Here is a 6,475-nt window from a genome sequence, read left to right as displayed (position 1 = left end):
TTATAATTAGTAATTTTCAGATCTTGAATCTCTTTTAGCCATCCTGACCCTATCCAATTTGTGCTCCAGGCATTTAAAAGGCATCTTCCAACTTCCATCCTAATGTTTTTAGTCATTTCTTTCCATGAATCAAAGCGTATTTTGATTTTCTGGGGTGGACGGCTAGGACATTGGATGGACCTTAGTGGTCCAAACTTGGCCTGTAAAAAATCGCTCCATGGATTAAACCTAGTAATACTACCGGGCTATTTTCATTCTTAGAACTTTGATGATATCTCCAATGTTGTGTATACCCAGACCTTTCTTTGACACTAAATAACAAACTTTTTCCCAAGAGACCCATTGCTTCTTCTTACCTCCCTCTCCATTTTCCCAAAAGAGGGTAGCCATTCTATGGTAAGCTATATATTGATGACACGTGGATCAGAATACTACTCAGAACATTGTTGATTAATGTCAACTTAGCACCGGAAGATAATAGTCTTCCTTTCTATCCATCTAATTTTTCCATTATGTTGTGTATAATATCTTCGAAATATTTGTGTTTTGCTTGTCCTTTCAAAATTGGACTCTCAAGATACTGAAATGGCATCTTTCCAACAGTAAAGCCTGTAATTGTTTGTATTGGTTTGGTTTTATTTGCTGAAACTTTGGAAGACAGGAATATAATGCCTGAGTAGTACTCATATGAACTAAGTATTTTCATCAAATTCCTTAGGGATCGGGTACCCCCATGCATGAAGATGATGGTGTCATCAGCAAAAAAACTATGTGAAATCCTCGGGCATCCTTGCTTGATCTGATAATATTTTATGACTCTATCCTCTAAGGATTTGGATATTTTTCTGCTGAGTACATCATGGGTGCCTTATCTGAGTCCTCGTGAGTTTTTGAAGAAAGGGGTCGAGTTTCCATCTACAATTTGATGGAGGACCGTCCAGTTGATCGAGCTCCGACCCATTACTAGCCACCTCGCACAGCCTGAGCCAATGTGAAGAACCCACGCTTCCACTATTAGGTTTGAGAAGCAGCATCATCGTCTTGCTTTGTATCGTGTGTTTTTATATAATTTTTCATTTTTGTTGTCTTTGGATAGTCGGGAGGCCCCCCTTGCGTGAGTAGCGGCCTCCTGACTACGTTTTTATTTTAATTATGATTAGTTTCCATCTTTAGGGGGAGGAAATCCATGTTGGGCTTCTTCTCCCCCTAAAGAGTCCTTTTAATGGGAAGCTCAATAGGCTCTTCCTTAAAAGGGGACCCAATTGGGCCACCCACAATTGCCACTCCTTCTCTATATGAAGGGGAGGGGTGGATGTGAGAAAGAAGGCTTGTAAAAATGAAGAATTTCCAGATCTGTTTGTTCGGTGGCAGTTATTTTGTGTTCAATTTCTACTTTTTTGATGAAAAAATATATATCGTAAAAGAACAAAGGTGATTTGCACTGTTTGAATTTGCATCCAGAGTTCCCATCATTATCGCCCTCCTGGACTAGTCTTGAGACTACTATGTTCAGTGAAGACTGAAGTTTTGTCTTGAATTGAAGATTGAATCTGGAAGGACTACGGTGAATTTTCTTCTAGAATGTTTGTTCGGTTACCTTTGAAGTCCCGATTGTCCAGATTGGGTTGATGAATTTGAAGAAGAAACTGAAGATTGTGAAGAGACAAATCTCATCATTGTTGTCTTGGACCTCCATTAACGGTTTCTTCTTCATTGTGCACTCAAAATTAAAGGATTGTTCCACCGGTGATCAGAATCATGCAGTTGACTATCTTGAGAGGTAGTTGAATCATGCATTTTTGGGATCGAAAATCCCTTCCGCAAGTGAGATCCTGCATATCTATTGCAACTCCCGTACAATCAAGTAATCATGGATTGTTGATTCCTATCGACTGAATTCATGGGACTTGGTTCTTGACTGCTCCATCTCCCTTTGGCGTAATCATCCCGGATAGTTGAATTCATGGTAAAATGGTGATCTATTCTTGCGGCGCTGCTGGAATGCATTCAAGTAAAAAATACTCACCGTGTGATTGCACCATTTGATTCTCTTTATCATATGTTGTTGAATCCTGTTGATGGTCAGTTTAACGCCAATTTGGAAGTGAAATTCTCTATTCGTTTATGGGAATCCCCTTCTGCTTGTGGTGGATTATTTTTTTTCTCTGAATATTGGGTGTTTCATCCTCTCCATCAACATTGGGGAACAGGTGATACTTATCTATTAGCACGAACTCTTTGACCCAATCAGGAATCACACAATCCTGTTTGTGCTGCAAGTGTGCATTTCACGGGGTCAACTCATTGCTGTCGGGTTGAAAGCTAATCGTTAGAAACCCCTAGGTCAGCAACTCATATACACTTGCTACAACTCCTCGAGTCAAGAAGATAGTGTGTATGAACTCTTCTTCAGGGTTGCTATGACCAGTATTCATCATTGCGTCTGGGACTCATCTGTCAGCTAATCGTCAAGAATCCCTTGGTCAGCTACTCATATACACTTACGATCACTCCTTGAGTCAAGAAGATCCTGTGTATGTACTCTTCTTCATGGCTACTACGACTAATATTCATCATTGTGTCCGAGACTCTTTTGTCAGGTGTCGATCTTTCTCTCCCCATCTTTTTACGGTGTTATTTATCTCTTTCAGTACGATCTCTTAATTGCTCATCGCCAAAAGTTAATTTAAACGTGAATTTTGGAATAGTCACCCAATTTGTGTTAGAAAAATTCTTGACGGTGTTGGGTCTGATCGATTATATTGATAGTGCGGACACTCTTGGACGAGATTGTTCCCCCATTTGTCGTCTTTTGATCTGTTCACACATGTCATTGGGAGCTTGCTCCTGATATAACGCGTCACATGCTGTCCAATTGAGCTGCATCTTGAATCATCTAATGACTGACGTATTTCTTGTTATTATTCTCTCAAATCATATACATTATTCCACATCATTAACATCGCATTTAGAGTTTACACTCCGGACGTAACACGAAGTGTCAATTTCGACCGTCGTGTTACATCACAATTATCGAGAAGGGGGTATCTGTAACACATGCTTTAATAAGTGAAATCTATTTTTGACAAAAACCATATGACGTAGGAGGGCTACAGAATGGACGACTAAGGAATGGATGATGAAGGAATGGACGACTGGGTTGACGGAACAGACTACGGGTAGATGGACAACTAGGGATGGATCGCATACTGGAGGGATAAAACAGCCACAGAAATGATGTGAAACGACGACGGCCGGGATCGATCGGCGCGTTTCATGTCACAGGGTTATGATGCGAATGTAAGGGATGTAAGCCGAACGATGAGAAAATACGAATGAGCAGATAAGGACTTGATGGATAGCGACGTCGGCCGTACCGATCAACGAGAGAGGAGTGATCCTAAGATCAAACTCACAAGAATCCCTACGCTCGACAAAGTGTCTAGTCCTATCTGATGATGTTCGAGAATATCACGGTAGCGGACGCGATAGGGGAAGACGAGACTGTCGAAGATAATAATACTGGAGTTTATGGAGGGGAGACGAGACTGACCTTTGTATCGCTTAGTCCAAGGCGTCCAAGTTGTCGAGCGGATGCTTAGTGTCGGGTCGTGCGGACGAGTGTCGTTGACGAGGATGAAACCGGGTGCGGACGGTGCGGTTGTAACTACCAGCAGAGAGCTGAGTCCACGGGTGGCGTGCAGCAAGAGTCGGAGCAGCGGGCGCACAAGGCGCGCGCTTGGCTGGCGCACGGCGTAGTCGTGTGGGCGGGCAAGACAGCGAACCAAGTATCGTGGGAATAGTCGTGTGGGTGGGGCAGAAAACCAAGTAATCGGTTATGGCGTAGAGGGTGGGAGTCAAGAAATCAAGAAAGATGAGGACGAGGGGAGGGCGAAGGGGAGGACTAAGGGGAATCAAGGAGATATGGTGAGATCAAGAAATCAAGAAATCAAGAATTCAAGAAATCAAGGGGAAAGAAAGGTGGGCGATCAAGAAAGACAAGAGGAGGCGGTTGGGAATCAAGAAACGATGGGGAAAGGAGGGTGGGCGATCAAGAAAGGCAAGACGAGGCGGTTGGGAATCAAGAAACGATGGGGAAAAGGAGGGTAGGCGATCAAGAAAGGCAAGACGAGGCGGTTGGGAATCAAGAAACAATGGGGAAAGGGGGGTGGGCGATCAAGAAAGGTAAGACGAGATGGGGGGTTCAAGAACGTGAAGGGACGGATCAAGAAGTTCAAGAAAATGGGTGGGGCGTGGTAGAATCAAGAAACGGGGCGAGGGGAAGGAATCAAGAAAACGTGGGGGAGGGGAAAGAGGGGAAATTCAAGAAATGTAGGAGGGTGTTCAAGAACGGTGGTGGGGTGGATCAAGAATGAATAGAGGGGGGGGGTATGGATCAGGAATGGTGGAAGGGTGGAAAAAGGTACCAAGAAATGGCTTTCTTGAACTGTAACAACCAAGAACCCTCCAAGAAAGAGGAGTTCTTGACAGATCTGGGGTGTGCTCCCTCAGCGGAGCAGATTTCCCCGGTTGATGGCGTGTCGGCGACGCTTCTTGAATCTCCCAAGACCCCCGGAGTAATCTCGACGAAGGCCTCTTTCTATTCTTGATGGTGGCGGCTTCTTGAAACTCTTTCCTCGTACCGAAGTGATCTCGACGGCGCGCTTTAACACGTCTCCCTCGGAGTGATCTCGACGGGAGAGACGTGGGCTCTACCCACGGAGTGATCTCGACGTGGGGTGGGGCTAGCCAAACCCCCTACACTACTCTCTACGATAGGGGGGGAGACGAATTGTGAATAAACTTTTCAACAATGACTCCAAGGTGTTCCTTGGGCATGCCATCCCCTTATATTGTGAGGATGGGTGCCAAGTGAACGTGGGAGAGGACGAACCGTCGTGAGACGTGGTTCGGCCTCTCCTTACAAATTCAAAATACAAACATAAAAAGTAAAAACGACGAGGATGGGGCCCAACAACATTGGCCCAGTCCACGAATCCGAAAATACAAACACACATGAAAATGAGCATAAGTAAAAAGATAAAAGTTCTTACGCGGGGTACTTAAACCCCGGGTGGCGAGCGTCGGCGCGAGCTGCTCAGCGTGGCTGATGACGTCCCGTCGCGTCATCCTCGAGATGGTTCTTCATCATCGTGGCGTCGTCGTTGAGATGGTCCTCATCAAGAAATCACACGTTCGAATTCAGACTTTAAAACCGATGAAAATCTGGTGGTGCAGCTCCGACCCTTATCGAGGGCGGGAGTACTGTCTTCCCCCACCGCGAGGATGCCTAAGCACCAAAATCAATATCCGAATTCACGTTGCAAAGAAACACTCAAGAAAGAGAGAGAAGAAGTGGAAATGCAATCCAAATCTAATTATGACGGCGGTGAAAACTTCTCGAGAAAACATTGGATGGGGAACACTTTCGATACCAAAGAGTTCAAGCGTACCTCGACACCGTAGTGCATGAAGAGGATGCGGGAAATTCCGATCGTGACGAGGCTGGGCGAATCCGGGCATTGAGCGGCCCACTGGACGAGGAAGATTCTGGGCATTCTAGGCGTTGAACGGCCCTGGTAGAGAGTAGATGTCTTTGTCTTAAAGTCAGGCATAGGCGAATACCCGTGCGCGCGAAGCATGCATAGGGTGCGCTGCACGCCCTCCGCGCACTCCGCGCGCTCCGTGTGCTCTACGCACCAGGAACGTGCTTAGCGAGCACGGCTCGAAGCGTCGGATGGCATTGACGACGACTGGCGCTGCCGATGTCAAAGTCTTGCAGGGCGGCCTGGGCGGCCCTGGTTGGGGCGGCCCCAATCAGGCAGCCTGGGGGCGGCCTCGGCGGCCCTAGCAGGGGCAGCCTGGCTGGCGTTTGGGCGGCCCCAAGCGGGCAGCCTAGGGGCGGCCCTGGTTGGGGCGGCCTGGGCGACCCTAGTTGGGGCGGCCTGGGCGGCCCTAGTTGGGGCGAGAGAGAGACAGAGAGAGAGAGAGAGTAAGAGAGAGAGAGGATGGAGAGAGAGGATGGAAAGAGAGGATGGAAGGCCGATGTCGCGAAGCAGTGGCGGCGGCGGCGACGACGGTACTAGGGCTGGCGAGATAGGGAAGCTTGGGCAGTCCTCCAAGAAGAGTTAAACAAAACTCAATTCTTGAAATATGATTGCCTAAGTGTTTCTTGAAAACAATGGCCTTTATATACAGGCCTTGGAGGAAAGAAAAAATGATGAGAAATTAGAGACGAGAAATTAAAGACGTGCTTCATGTCACGCCAAAGGGCAGTTGTTGATCTGCCTCTGGCGACGTGTCATGACGCGTGTAGGGACGTTTGCGGGTGGAGACGTGTGTGATGATGGTTGTGGCATGTTCGTGGCGGGGATGTTGACTTCGGTTGACTTCACTGTTGTGTCCATAGCAGAGATGTTGACGTTGGTTGATGGCGGTGGTGCGTCCGGTGTCGAAGCATTGGCGTCCATGCCAC

This window comes from Wolffia australiana, chromosome 5 (genome assembly GCF_029677425.1).
Source record: "Wolffia australiana isolate 7733 chromosome 5, ASM2967742v1".
Classification (NCBI taxonomy): domain Eukaryota; kingdom Viridiplantae; phylum Streptophyta; class Magnoliopsida; order Alismatales; family Araceae; genus Wolffia; species Wolffia australiana.
Note: the sequence above shows the minus strand (reverse complement) of the source record.